Below are 15267 nucleotides of genomic sequence, written 5' to 3' on the forward strand. Positions count from 1 at the left end.
TAGAAAACAAAACAGTCAATTCAAGGCCAGCTATCCCAATAATTATAACAAATGTAAATTGTTTAAACATCCCAATTAAAACACAGAAATTTTCATATTGGATTAAAAACCAAAGATAGGCCGGGCGCAGTGGCTCAAGCCTGTAATCCCAGCACTTTGGGAGGCCGAGGCGGGTGGATCACGAGGTCGAGAGATCGAGACCATCCTGGTCAGCATGGTGAAACCCCGTCTCTACTAAAAATACAAAAAACTAGCTGGGCGTGGTGGCGCGTGCCTGTAATCCCAGCTACTTAGGAGGCTGAGGCAGGAGAATTGCCTGAGCCCAGGAGGCGGAGGTTGCAGTGAGCCGAGACCGCGCCATTGCACTCCAGCCTGGGTAACAGGAGCGAAACTCCGTCTCAAAAAAAACCAAAGATAAAAACCATTTTCATATTGGATTTATTTAAAAATAAAGGCATATATAGGCTAAAAGTAAAATAGTGGACAAGATATACTAAGCAAACAATAACCATAAGAAAGCTGCAGTGATTATATCAATATCAGATGAAATAGACTGTAGAAGATGGAATATTACCAGAAAAAAAGAAGGTAATCTTACAATGACAAAGGTGCATTTCATCAAGACGACATACAATCTTAAATGTGTATATACCTAGTAACAGAGTTTCAAAATATATAAAGTAAGAATTGATGGCACTAAAGGGAGGAAAACACAAATTTACCATTATAGTTGGAGATTTTAATACTCCTCTCTTAGTAATTGATGACACAAGTAGATGTAAAAATTAATACAGATGTAAAAGACTCGAACAATAGTAACAACTTAATTTAGATATATAGAACACCCAATGACAAGAGAATATATATTCTGGGCCATAAAATAAATCTCAATAAATTTAAGAGAATTGAAATCATATAAAGCATATTCTCTAAGCATTAACAGAATTATACCTGAAAGCAGTAACAGAAAATCATTAGGAAAATCTCTAATATTTGAAAACCAAACAGTGTACTTCAAAATAACTCATGGGTCAAAGAAGAAACCCTAAGGAAAATTAGAAAATATTTTAAACCTAGTGAAAACAAAAACATTACATATCAAGATCTATGGGATATAGCTAAAGTAGTACTTAAAGGAAATTTTATAGCATTAAAACACTAGTGTTAGAAAAGAAGAAAGATCTCAAATCTTAATCTCAACTTCTATTTGTTGGAAAAAGAAGAGCAAATAAAATGCAAAGCAAGCAAAAGGAAGGAAATAATAAAGAGTGGAAATCAATGAAATGGAACACTGAAAAACTATAGAGAAAAATTGATGAAATAAAAAGCTGGCTCTTTGAAGATCAATAAAATTGATAAACCTCTAGCTAGATTGATCAGAAAAAGAGAGCAAGAGCAAGAGAGACATTGAGAAAAAGAGAGGACACAAACCACCTGTGACAGGAATGAAAGAAATCTTACAGACATTAAAAGGATAATGAGGCATTTTATTAACTACTTTATGCCAATAACTTAAATAGCTTAGGTGAAATGGACAATTTTTTGAAAGACATAAACTATCAGAGCTCTATATAGCCCTATAGCTATTAAAGTACCTGAATTCTTGGTTTAAAATCTATTCACAAAGATAACCCCAGGCACAGATGGCTTTATTGGTGAATTCCATTAAATATTCAAAAATGAAATAATGCCAATACTATATAAACTCTTCTAGAAAACAGAAAAAGAAACTCCTGCCTACTTATTTCATGAGGCCAGAATTACCCTGATACCAAAACTATGCAAAGATATATGGAAGAGAAAAATATTAAAGATAAAGGCTAACTAATGGAAAAGGACAAAAACAGTGAACACAGCAGAAAACATGGAGAAGAGGCTAGAAGATTGAAAAGACTTTAGACACTGTCACATTGCCCTTTGTGGAATGCTTGCCAAGTGTAAAGCCCTGTATAGTGCAGCGTTTAATATAGCATGGTCTTTTGAAATCAAACCGTCTGCCTTGGTTCGGGTCCCGGCCCCACTATTTGCTAATTGCATCACTTTGGCCAAGTTACCTGACATCTCTGTGCACTTTCCATTTAAAACAGAACTCCCGTTATGGGGGTTGCTATGAAGAATAAATGAGTAAATACATTTGAAATGCTTACACCAGTGCCTGGCACATAGTAAAGATTACACATACATTTGCTAAATTATTATTATACATTATGTTATATTAGTTGGTTGTTGTCTTAAGTCATAATATTTGCTCTCAAAATGAGCTAAGCAGTATGGTAAGTGACTACCCTCATTGTTTAGTCCCCCGTTGCTGCCATAAAAATAACCACAAACTTAGTGGTTTAAGACAATAGAAACTTATTCTCTCACAGTTCCAGAGACCTGAAGTTCAATATTAGCTTCACTGGGTCAAAATCAAGGGGTCAGCAGGCTGTGCTCTCTGGAGGTTCTAGGGAAGAATCTATTCACTGAATCTTCTGGTTCTGGTTGCTGCTGGCTCTTTTTGCTTGTGGCCATATCACTCCAATCTTTGCCTCTGTGTTTACATTGTCTCCACCTTGTCTGTATCTCCCTCTGCCTCTCTCTTATAAGGACACTTGTGATTGTATTTAGGGCCCACCCAGATATAACCCCTCCATGTCAAGACCCTTAATTTAATCACATCTGCAAATATCCTTTTCCTTATAAGGTAATATTTACAAGTTCTGGGGATAAGGAGCTAATATATTTGGATGGTCATTATTCAGCCTACTACTTATCCTACTTATCACTAGGGGAAGGCGGATGTGGTATGGAAATTATGACATAAACAACATTTAGTTTTAAAGGATATTTAGCTCTCTCTACAACCAACCTGTTATGCAACCATGTTTCAAGGCACAATCCATCCACCTAGAAGTAGGTCCCAAAACTGTAAGCATAGTTACTCCTAAGGGCTTTAACAGCTCCCTATGGCCTCCACCATTAAGTCCGAATTCCGTAGCCTGGTAAACCAAGCCTTTTGAGGTTTGATGCCAGCTCACTTTTCAGCCTCATTTCTGAGATGACCCTCCTTATATGTAGTGCTGCGGTCTTGGAAGGTTGTTTGGAGGTCCCCCATATGTGCTCTCTCAGGCAAAGACACCCCCATCTTTGCACACACTGTTTCCTGTCTGGCTGAGGAGCTCCCTCTTACCCTTCAAATGTCAATTTCTCTTGAAAACTTTTCCTAATATATCTAAGCAGGGTCTGTATTTCTATTATGGCACTAAGTACAGTACCATAATTAATGTTTCCATGTCTGTCTTTCTTTAGAAACCTCTATAGTACCAGGTCTGGGTTCTACTCATCTTTGCATCCCTAGGGGTATAGAAGCTTATTAAATGTTTGTTGAATAAATAAATAAGATTGTCGAGGCCAAAAGTAGAAATAAAGCTTAAATACTTGGGTAAACAAAGACAGCAGGATCCTAAAACGCAGTTAGGGATAGGCGAGTCCATCCTTGTAATCAGAAGATTTTGTCATGGCTAGGAGCTATGATACTCTGCTCCAACTGTCCTCTGTTATCACGATCAGAGACCAAATTCTGGGCTGTATATATGATGGGGCTGACCCAGTATCACATTCCCTACTTATATTATTCCAAACCATTTCTCATACTCTGCCTTTGAAAAGCAATTTCATTTTCATGTGCTTTAGTGTCACCATCTTTTATGAGGTAACCTCTATTTCAAAATGTCCTAAATGCAAAGTTCTGTCCTCTTATTCTAATTCTTATTTTCTCTTGCTTTTACTAAGTGGAATGGAAAACTTCTGTGATAACTTAAGAATGAGAATAGTCTGAGCCCAAACTTACTGTATACTTTAGGAAAGTTATTATACCTCTATACATATCAATTTTCTCTTCCTTCAAATGGGATCAACTCTGCTATCTAGGAGGCCACAGCAAATAATGAAAGATAAAACTTACACAGTGCTTATTATGTACCTCACATGTATTAACCTGTTTAATTCTATAATTCTTTGAGGTAGGGACTGCAATTCTCCCACTCTACCCAAGAAGGCTGGAGCAGAGAGAGTATAGATGGAAGGAGGCTGGGAAGTTCACAACTCATGAGTGGCAGAGGCAAGGCTGGAAACCCCACATTCTGTCTCTAGTGTCCCTGGAGTCAACCATTACCTCCGACTGCCTCTCTGCAGGCCAGTGGAAGGTACTGTGCTTGGGACATAACTCTAGCACATTAAAGTATTAAAGGGATTCTTAAAAATTATAATTTTTTTTCAAACAAATGCAAGCCTTATTTGTCACTGAAAACAAAATAAAAGTGAGAAGAGAAGGAATGGAGACCCTGGATGGCTTCAGATACGGGGACAGTGTTCCATATTTCAATCCAAATGCATTTTACAGCCAAGATTTTAAGACCTGAAACCATCCGTCCTTTACAGCTAAAATAAGAAGGATCTCATGATTTTAGCCATCAAGGAGATGGATGTGTCCTTCACTGGTACGATATCTAGAATTAAGATGACGCTGTCACTAGATGAATACTACCTTGGGGTATGGCTTTATGGATCAATGATTAGGTTTTTCTCAGGAGCAACAACCAAAGGATAGAAATAACACAAGACACACTCATGTTAAGCTTTTTGTACAGAAACAGAATTTTGTTTTTAGAAAAGGCATTAAATATTTAATTAAGTTCACATTACCCCATACTAAAAAAATTAACTTGGGGCAAAACTGAAAGAGCTAGGTGTAATGCAGTACTTTCAAATCATTGACTGCTTATAATTACATTTCTTTCTGGGCAAAGAAAATATATATTTTTTTTATTTAGAAAGTGCTGAATATTTGTTGAGTAAATTAATACTAGTTTAAAGATTGATTCATGAATACTATTTTAGAGATGGATTCATTTCCAGATGGTTCCTTAGAAGGAACAGGTGCCTTGTAATAGTCATCATTTGTCCTGGAGAACTTACTCCTCAAGTCTCTTGAAAAGTCTAAAGCCACCTTTATCTGTGCCCATGGTTTCTACATTTTTTTCCCCCCATCAGAAAAAGAACAGAGAAAGATCAGGTTACATTGCTTCTGTGGGCCTGTATAAATTCCTGTGAGGTTCTCTCTTCTGTCAGGAAAAGTTTCCCTGGCAACCATATTTACACACTCACTCAATTCCTTTCCCTTCTTTGATTCACTGGTTGGTATAAATATTAATTTGCATTGATTTGCTGAAGCTTACAAGTTAATCATTCTAAATAGACTCACAAAATTTTAGATGCTAGTTTCTGCCCAAAACTTGTTTCTTAAAGGGCCTGTTTACTTTCTTTAGAAATTTGAGTGTAATTATCTTCAGTTTAAGTATTTTAAAATACATTTAATATGCATTCTGAATGTTTCTGGCTACAGGTAGAAAAAATAATATTTTTCTAAAGGCATCTGGTCTATATTATTAGTTAGGAAGATCAAGAAACAAAGAGGTACTTTAGTTCTGGGTAAGCAAGGGGTCAGATTTTTATCCAGCTATAATAAGGCCCTGGAAGAGAAGAGTCAAGGACGAAAACAAAAAGTCTGCGTCACATGAAATGATTAATCAGGCCTAAGATCCTGGGTGATCAGAGGTCAGGACCTGGATAATGGGAATAGGACAAGAGTTATCAATAACTGAATTTCATTAATTCATTCACCAAGGGTGTGCTGCCCACCTACTAGGGCATGGTGTTAGGAAAAGAGCAGTGAATAAGCCAGACACAGATGTACCTCCATAAAGTTTATAGTCAACTATCTGAATAGCGAACAAATGTTGGCTTTGTTATTGAACCAAGTGTCTTTAGACTAGAGGTGCTCACTGTATAATTTTCTGCCAGAACTGATTTCAGACTAGGAATGGCACAGAGACCTATAGATAAAGACAAGTTCAAGAAGTCTTCACTGGAGTAGATTAGTTGGCAAGTCAAGCAGTCTTGGACATATACAACAGTTGCTTTACATTTAACCTTCAACAACAATGATATATGAGCCTATCACAGGAAACAAGGCTAGATACTTTGCAAAATACCTAAGTTTTATAAAGAATAGAGTAAAAGCAGACAAAGGTATGATTATTCTTAAGCTCTTTTAACAACCATTTATTGAGCATCTATGATGTTCAAGAAATAGTTTTTAAAATTGAAGGGTATGAAAAAGACATAGTCCCTAGAAATTATAACAATGTGGTAAATGCTATAATGAGATGCTGAAGTACAAAGAAATATCAAAGAGGAAGATTACTAATTCTTAAAAAGCAAGCTGGGAAATTCTTCTGAGAAGTAATGCTTGCATTGAGTCTTAAAAGAGAAGTAGAAAATTTTGTTTTAAGCTGATAAATGTTGGGATAATTTGTTACACAGCAATAGATAACTACTACAGTGCCTTATGGAGACCACGCCACAGCATAACTAGAAGATAATGGAGAAGACCCAGCCATGTAAACTGTGTCATATTCTGTAGGTTATATTGGAAATCTTTTCATATTTTTATTTTCATATATTCTTAGGCTTACCCGGTCCATGTTGGGCATAGAAAATGAGAGCAAGCACTCTGAACGGGAATGAGACAGGTAATGGCAGGAGGCAACACAATCTCAGTCTTGTCTGATTTCCCCCACAAAGGAATCCAGCTTGGTTGTTGTAGGATTTGGTCAAGTGGTCAGTAAGTGTCAAGTGGTGTCAGGACTTGGTCAAATCATTACTCAGAGAGACAAGGAGTGAGAGGGGCAAGAAGATGAGTAAAAGTTGATTCTGAGAGAGCCATAACCATGAAAACCAGAAAAACCTAATTGGCTGTCAGTTCCAAGTAGTGACTGTAAAGCTAAAAATGAGAGAAAATAGAAAAAAAAGGAAGTTTTTCTGTTTTTCATGATTCATGTAGGTAGATCAAGAATAGAGCAGGCAACAAAAAAGCAAGACAGGACAGGAGCATTCCAGACAATGGTGTAACCAGTGGTGAACCAGGGTTCAAAGCTGGGGGGTAGGGGAGCGGTCCATGGTTTGAGGGTCAAAGGGTGGCATCAACCAAGATGAGGGCAGACAAGTCTTAGTGCACCTGTTGAAAGATGGTCTCCATATTTTCCCATGAGCAAATGGGTATATCTGACTATAAAAAGAATAGAAATGAACTTGTGTAGTATTTAAACTGGGAGTAACAATAGCATCAGGATTGTAACTGTATCTAGTAATACCCTCAAAACATGGTGGATGAGTTTCCAGAAGTCATTCTAAGCAAGCAATTCCTTGCCTCTTTATTCTCTATTCTCTTCATATTGGCTGGGCATTTCCTTTTGCTCTTTACACCAGCAGACTCACGGGATCCAAAATGAGGGGACCAAAGGAAAATGTGATTGTGCAGCACAACACAGCAAGGACTTTAGGCCACCTACCCAAACCAAAGGCCATAGCACAAAATGCTTTTCTACTTTCAGGAGGTAGTATAGATGCCTTCAGGCAGAACTGGGTACATACTTTGTGGGCCCTGGTGCAAAATGAAAATGTCGAACCCCCTTGCTAAAAATTAAGAATTCCGAGGCAGCAACAAGAGAGTATTAAACCAAGTATGGGGCCCCTCTAAACACAGGGCCCTGGGAGACTGCACATACCCACAAAGCTGGCCCTGACTTCAGAGACAGTATAGCATGCTCCTTCAGGAAAGCTTTAGAATCTAAGCTGGATCCAAATCCCATCTGTGCCACTCATTAGCTATGTGACCTCTGGCAATTTACTTAGTCTTTCCACATTGCCAAGAGGTTGTGTGGTTATAATCCGGTGCTGAGAAGATTAAATGGGATAATGAACAGAATGTATACAAAGTGCTTAGCACAATGATTAGCACATAGTGAGCACTCAATTAATGATAGCTATACTATTCCCGTTCAATGAAATATATAGATAGTTATCAAAGCAGTAAGTTTAAGAAATGAACTGCTGACTTGCTGTTAAGGATGTGAAAGAAAAAGAATAATATTTTAGGACAACTAAAATAATGAAGCAGATAGGGAAAATTAAATCTTCTGCCTGATGGTGCTGCCTTCGCTAATCACTTTTCTATTTCTTTTCTTCCTTTCATTGCACAATATACAAAAGGTGATCCGCATGCGGTCTCCATTTCTTATCTGCATCTCGTGCCACAGTTCTCTCTAAGGTGACTTATAATATCCCCATGGCCACCCCCGGCCACTAAACTGAAGCTACCATGTTCAAAAAGTCACTAATGACCTTCTGTTTGCTAAATATAATGAATGTTTCCCACCCTTTTTGTACAATTTCCTACTGCTGACCAATTTCTCCAGCTCAAAACTTTTTCTTCTCTTGACTTCTATGATACTACAGTCTCATAGTTAATAGCATGTCTAACTGGCCTTGGCATCTGTCGGGTACACAACAAATGGTGAATAGAATGCATTTTTTGGATGAATAAATTAGATGGTTCTCTTGCTTCTCTGATATTCCATATTTTTGACCATACGGACTCCATGTTTTCTCCCGCCCTCCCTAAATGTGGGATATCTCCAAGCTTCAGTCTTTCGTTCTCTACTCTCTTTCTATGTTGTTATCACCAGTGAACCCAGCTATTCATATGGCCTCAATTATTACTGTCTTTTCCTTTTCTCAACGCCTATAATACCATGCATTAAGCATCTCAAAAAGTACTAAATGACTGCTATACATTTGTGATTTCATTTACTCCTCGCAACTATATTGGGTAGGTGGCATTATTACAGATGAAGAAACTGAAGTCAAAGTCACGTAGCAAGTACCTGGTAGAACTGGGATACAAATCCTTATTTAGCTGAGAATAACCTCCATACTACACCACCCCTCTCATTTTCCTGTCTCCTCAAAATCACAAATATAGGTTAGTATTTGCACACAAGCAGGTGTTCGGTAAATACGCTGATTGAGAAGATTGCTTAAATACCACCCATGATTTTCCAGCACTTACAGTATCATCAATCTTAGCAGAGCACATTAAGCATGTCACCCAAGTGACATAGTGACAACTTCTTTACATGACTTGATCTGTATTATAATTCGAAATAAGAAATTTGCCAAAAACTCACCATAATCCATTCTAAAAATAAATTTGGTCTAAGCAAAGCAAAAAGGCCTTTATCTGATTCAACTATTAGGAGAGTTTTGGGGAAGAGGTCCACTTTACTACATTGGGCCCAACCTTGCTCTGCTTCTAAATGATCAGGAAGTAGAAACAGGCTAGCTAGTTGGTGGCTAATGAAGTTAAATGGACTATTTATAGTTCTAGAAATAGAGGCTAAGGCAGCAGAACGGGATTTTCTCTGCTCTGGTAGCTGAGACCTCATTAAAAGAAGCCCAATACATGTGAGACATCGGTGGAAACTGGAATGAAGAGAAGAAGATAATAGTAAGGAGGGAAGGTGAACAGAAAAGAGGAGGCACTGGAAAGCCTGTGGAGGGTCTGGCCCAGTCCAGCAGATCCACTGCTGTTCTGCACAGCTGGCACCATGCAACAGTGGGCTTGGCCACATTTGCAGCATTCATGTTCTCAGTCCTGGACTGCTTGCCCTGACCCATATCACACTCCAATCCTCTCTTAATCCAGATCATTCCAGCTTCTGATCTTACTACTTATTTCCCCAGGTCTCACAGATTTGACATCCAGCATTGCTTCCCCAGTTATGACCATGTATTCTCTTTCTGTATGGTTTAGATTTGCCCTTCCCAGATGTTGCCTCTGGTGCCAAACAGTATACTCAGTTTTCAGGCCCTCTCCCTTGGAGGAATTGAAAACGACTCCCATTCCACCTCCACAGGATGGACCCTTACTTGGAAAGATATGGGTGACAAAGACCAGGGGTGAGGCTCAGAAAAACTGATGAGGGGAAAATATGGGGGAGAAAACAATAAGAAAAATACCACCGGACAACTGTGGTGGGAATGAGAAATTCTAGGAAGTTACATTACAGAGGAAGGAAAAAAGCTGTAGTTGCAATAGAAAAGATAATATATTCTTTATGTGGCTGCATTCACTGTTACCCCTCTTCCCCAGCCCCCACTCCCCTTGGCGGCCTTTTCAGTCCCTTCCAATTTTCTTTGCAAGGTAAACTCCTATTCACCCTTCAACACCTTGCTTAAATGTGTTCTCTGGAAAGCCTTCCCTGGTCCTTCAAGCAGCTAATCGTTCCCTCCTCTGTGCTTCCACAGCCCTTTGCATTCACGTCTATTATGCTGTTAATCACTTTTACTAGCAATTTCATTTGTTTCTCCCACCACTTCTTTCAGGACAAGGACTAATTATCTTATTCATCTTTGCATCCCCAAGACATAGCAGAGTGCCTGGCATATGCCAAGTATTTGTTGTTGGGTGATAAAAGACATCAAGAGCAACGTGGAAGTGCAATTTGCACTTTACTTGCAAAATCAAATTGGTTCCTGGTACTTTTCATGTGTAACTGCGTTTTCTCTTGATTTAGAAGGAAGGACTGAAAAGAAACTATCGCTATCAGGGACGCATTAGCCAATTTTTCATCCCCACTGGTGATAGAAATATTTTTCCCCCCACACTTCCAAGAAACTCCCAGGGCAAGCTTAATATCAGTGGCACATCTCTCCTCCTACCATTTCTACTGTATCGAAAGCTAAATTACACTGTGAGCCTAAAGCTGCCACCAGTCTTAGCGAACTGGGGGAGGGGGATAATTACAAGAAGACATTTCGGTAGCAGACCTAGGAGGGGGGTTGGGGAGGAAGGTGAATTTAAACCTCGCCTTATAAGAAATCTGTTAGACACTCACGTAGAACAGCCGCTTCCTCTGTACATGACAGACCCGATCCAGGTGTCCAGCGGCGACCTTTTCCCATGGGTGTCAAGTCATCACCCAGCACAGAAAACAAGGGACCAACGCCTTTCTAGGGCATCCCTCCTTCTCCAACCTTGGGGCCCGCTTTTTCCTTAGGGGATTGTTCTCTCCTCCCAGTCCCAGTAACCCCCGGTTCCCTCTGCTGGTGCCCCCCACGCCACGCTTGACTCTGGACCGAAAGTGCCGGCGGCCCGGCTGTCAGGCCGCGGCCGGGAAGGGGGCGCCCTGGTCAGGCCCGACCCCGGGGTCTCCCCGCACTCTGCGGGACGAGCGGAGTAGGCGCAGGCCGCGCAAGGCCACGGGCTGCCGCGGCGCGGGCCTCTCCGCGGAAGGGGGCTCGGTCCCCCGAGGAACCGCGCCAGTGCCGGCACCTCGGCCGGTTCCCGAAACCCGCAGCCCCCCCGCCAGCCTCGGCCCCAGAGCTCCCCGCAGTCCTCACGGCGGGTTCCCGGCCCGAGGGCGCCGCGCTCTGTCGGTCGCCGGCCGGAACCGCGGGCTCCCAGCGCGGGCCCCACGCCGCGGACCCGGGGTCAGGCCGCCCGCAGACCGCCTGCCGGTGCCCATGGCAATGCCCCGCCCCGCGCGGCCCGTCCGGGCCGAGCGCTCCGGCCCGACCGTGACAGCTGGGTGCCCAAAGGGTTAAGCCGGCAGCTCGGCGGCCGGTGTCCCCCGCGCGCTGCCGGTCGGCCACGAGCCGGCCCCAGCGCGCACGCGCCCGCCAGTTACCTGCGGTCGCCTCCGCGCTCCTCCTCCACCTGGCCGCTCTCTCCCGGGGGCCGCCCCTCAGCCCGCCCCCTCGGCTCGGCGCCGCGCACCCTGCTGGCTACTCGGACGCGGCCCGCGGAGGAGGGGCGGGGGCCTCATTACCATATATTAGCATATCAGCGCGCGTCACGTGGTCTCTCCAACCAATGGTCACCCCGGAAGGGCGGGGATTGGGCGGAACACGCCTCGGTGCTGCTCCCAGCCTGAACCGGTGGCCATGGCAACCGGGCTGGAGGGTGGGGGAGTGGGGAGGTGCCGGAGCCCGGTGCCCTCCGGAGCATCTCCTCTACCTGAGCTCTGCGTGGCGACCACGCGCACTTTTCCCACCTCGCGGTTGGAGAGATTGGCCTCAGCCAGAGAGATCCAGATTCAGCCAACGTTTATTGAGCACTTACCACGTGCCTTAACACTTCGCTGCAGAATGTGATGTCTGTCCTATTAACCCCACTTGTTAGTAGAGAAAGTGGAGGCTCACAGAGGTTAGATTACTCACCCAAAATCATACAACGTTAAATGGCAAAAGTGGAGATCTAAGCCCATTTTTTACTTCAGACCCAGGACAATCGCAAGTTTTTTTCTCCAGCAGGGGTCTCCTAGCACTTCCTCACAATTCCAGGTGTGCTGAGAAGTTGAGAAAATTCTTGTACGTAATTTGTACAGCGTTTTACTGTTTCCTTACAGTGACCTTTGAGGTTAGTAGGTAGAACAGTTATGCCTATATTACAAAGGAGGGAAAATGAGGCTCAGGGAGTCCATGTGACATAATATAGGTCAAATAGCTATTAAGAGCTAGTGTTTAGCTACAGTGATTTATACTGAAGGTCATTACTTTAGAAACTTTTAAATTCAATCTTCTCAACATGGTGGAATTACTATGACCATTCCACGGATTCAGAAACAGAGACTTTGGGAAGTTAAGCAAATTGCCCAAAGTTATACAGCTAGTAAGTAGCAGATTTAGGGTCCAAATCCACGTTTATCTGGCCCCCAAGGCTAGTCTCATGGAGTCTCATTGCATCAGGTTTATTTAATTTAGGATTGGACCTGGAACCTGGACACCCCCTATCGAATAGAACTTTGTCTCCTCTCAAGATATGGTGGTGTTATCTCTTAATCCTACAGAAAATATGTCTGGTGACAAGTGACATGTGTTAAGGTCACAGAGGCCATATATTAAAAGAGAATAGTCACCAGGTAGGTAGGGGCACTCTAGAATTCTCTATCTTTCCATTTTTATCCCTTAGGGATTTTGATAGCTAAAGACACAGTAGTTTAAAAACACAAACATCTGTGTACAGACTTGTTTAGCTCAGTGATTCGCTAATTTTATTTATTTATTTCGTTACTTGTAAGAGACAGAGTTATGGTCTGGAATCCAGTCTGGGGTGTAGTGGTGCAATCACAGCTCACTCTAACGTTGAACTCCTGGGATCAAGTGATCCTCCTGCCTCAACCTCCCGAGGAGTAGCTGTGACTACAGGCATGCACCCCCACACCCAGGTAATTGATATGTTGCTCAGGATTGTGTCGAACTTCTGGCCTCAAGCAATCCTTCTGCTTGGGCTTCCCAAAACTCTGGGGTTCACAGGTGTGAACCACATCTGGCTGTGGTTCTCTAACTTTAATATGTTTATGGATTACCGGGCAGGGCTCTATGTCTCAAACTAAACATACTAAACTTTATAGCCATTTAAAGAGATTATCAAAGGTAATTTTGAATATATGTACATCTCACCTTCCTGGACTGCCTTAAAACCCAATTTCCTTCTAAACCGTGACTGTTTGGTGCTTAAGAGAAAAAACATAGAAACAGACCTGCTTGGGTTAAAAACAAACATAGAAGCAGACCTGACTTGGCCACTCATTGTGTGATCTTGGGCAAGTTACTTAAGCTCTCTGTGCCTCAATTTCCTCATTTGTAAAATAGGATAGAAATGTTGTAAGAATTAAATGGTTTACTGTATATATATAAAAAAATTTCATAAAGGCCCTGGCCCAGGGATAAACCCTTCATAAATGGTAGCTATTGTCATTTCTGTTACCATCCCAGGTGCTTTCCTAGGAACAGACAACCCACATATACACAATCTCTCAAGGCTTTCTTGCTGGCTTTGGAATTCTGAAGCTGCCTCCCATCCCTCGTGGCATATTAAACAGCCTGTTGTGCTGCTAAAGGCTTGTTATCTCTCCAAATGACATTCTCTCTTCTTGGGATCATAAATAATTCCTGCACTCAAAGGAGCTGGTTTCTCTTGCACATCTCCTGGCACCAAATTACCGGAGTTGTTACTTGCAGAAGGGGATCTTGACAAACAGTGGAGCCATAAGTCAGGCTCCTTGAAACACTTTTATGAGCGCCTTAATGAGGGAGATGAGCTGTCATCAGGAACTCGTCCAGTCCTTCCTGACCACAGGAAATTAGCTCTTTGTGCTCAAAAGCTGGGGCGCAAAGAGTTTTCAGGAAGTGGGCCAGGGATGAGAAGCTGTTGACTCAGAGAATCCCAGGGCTAAACAGCCCCCATCCTGCCATTCACCCTAGAGGGTCAAATGACTCACGGTCTTATTGCAGCAATAGCACCAAAGGGTGGTGTGTGTGTGTGTGTGTGTGTGTGTGTGTGTGTGTGTGTGTGTGTTTGTTTGTTAATCCTTCCCAGTTCCCCACTATGTAGATACTCCAACAGCCAACCTATTACCCCCTGACAGAAAGATACCACAGAATAAACAGTGGTTAAGAGCATTGTCTCTGGAATCAAAGAACCAGATTTGAATCCTGCTTCTACTACTCAACTATCCATGTGATGTTAGGAAACTTGCTTACCCTCTCTGCATATCAATTTCCACATCTGTAAAATGAAAATAAAAACAGTGTCTATTTTATAGAGTCTTGTTAGGATGAAATGGGTTACTAACATAAAGTGCTTAGAAAACCCGTAGTATATGTTAGAGATGTATTTGCTAATTAAACAAAAATAAATGTATAAATCCAGTACAGACAATGTACTTTCTGCAGAGGTAACCACAGCCTTAACTGAAGTGCCCTAGGGCCTCTCCCCTGTGCTACCCTCCAACCCGCTTCTGACTCGCATGTAAATATTGCCCAGGAATAGGAAGATGTGTGCTTGGGAACTCTGGTTTGCACCTGGCTCTGTCACATTTCTTGCCCTGTGAACTTGGCCAAGTTATTTTACATCTCTGAGCCATAGTTTTGTTATTTGTGAAATGAGACTCACTTCCCCCCAGAGTTGTTCTGAGCATTCAATTAGATAGTGTCTGGCAAGAGATGATGAGGGCCTGCACCAGACCTAGGTCATACCTGATCAAAATCACATTGCTCTTTTCCTGAGTTGTTGCTAGTGAACGTCTTTGCTCTACATTAATGAAAATGACTAACATTTATGGAGCACTTACCCTGGCCTTGTGCTATGTACATAATTTTATTTAATCCTCAACATAAACCTAAGGCTCTAAGAAAACATGTTCAAGAAGATCACACTGGAAGTCAGTGGCCGATCCAGGATCCAAGCTGGGACTCTCTGATTTCCAAATCCATGCTAATAACCCACCATGCTACATGCAGGCCTCCAACTCCGGCTTGACTAATAGGACTCAGGGTATGTGTGTTGTATTTCTTTAGTACCCTTCCCCCATCCATATA

General features: G+C 42.0%; 1 protein-coding gene across 6 annotated transcripts in view; it reads right to left on the reverse strand.

Annotated features, from left to right (window-relative positions):
- PHC2 (polyhomeotic homolog 2) overlaps positions 1-11693 on the reverse strand; it is a 103712-nt gene extending 92019 nt beyond the window's left edge. For 3 of the 6 annotated variants that reach the window (XM_039473665.2, XM_074380474.1, XM_039473664.2), the window contains exon 1: positions 11574-11693. The gene's annotated coding sequence lies outside the window, so the exon portion shown is untranslated. Of the gene's footprint in view, positions 1-10781; positions 11540-11573 lie in introns of those variants that run through there. The other 3 variants (XM_003937544.4, XM_010348111.3, XM_074380472.1) reach the window with 1 other exon arrangement.
- Between the last annotated feature and the right edge of the window lie 3574 nt (positions 11694-15267).

Source organism: Saimiri boliviensis, chromosome 11 (assembly GCF_048565385.1).
Source record: "Saimiri boliviensis isolate mSaiBol1 chromosome 11, mSaiBol1.pri, whole genome shotgun sequence".
NCBI classification, from domain to species: domain Eukaryota; kingdom Metazoa; phylum Chordata; class Mammalia; order Primates; family Cebidae; genus Saimiri; species Saimiri boliviensis.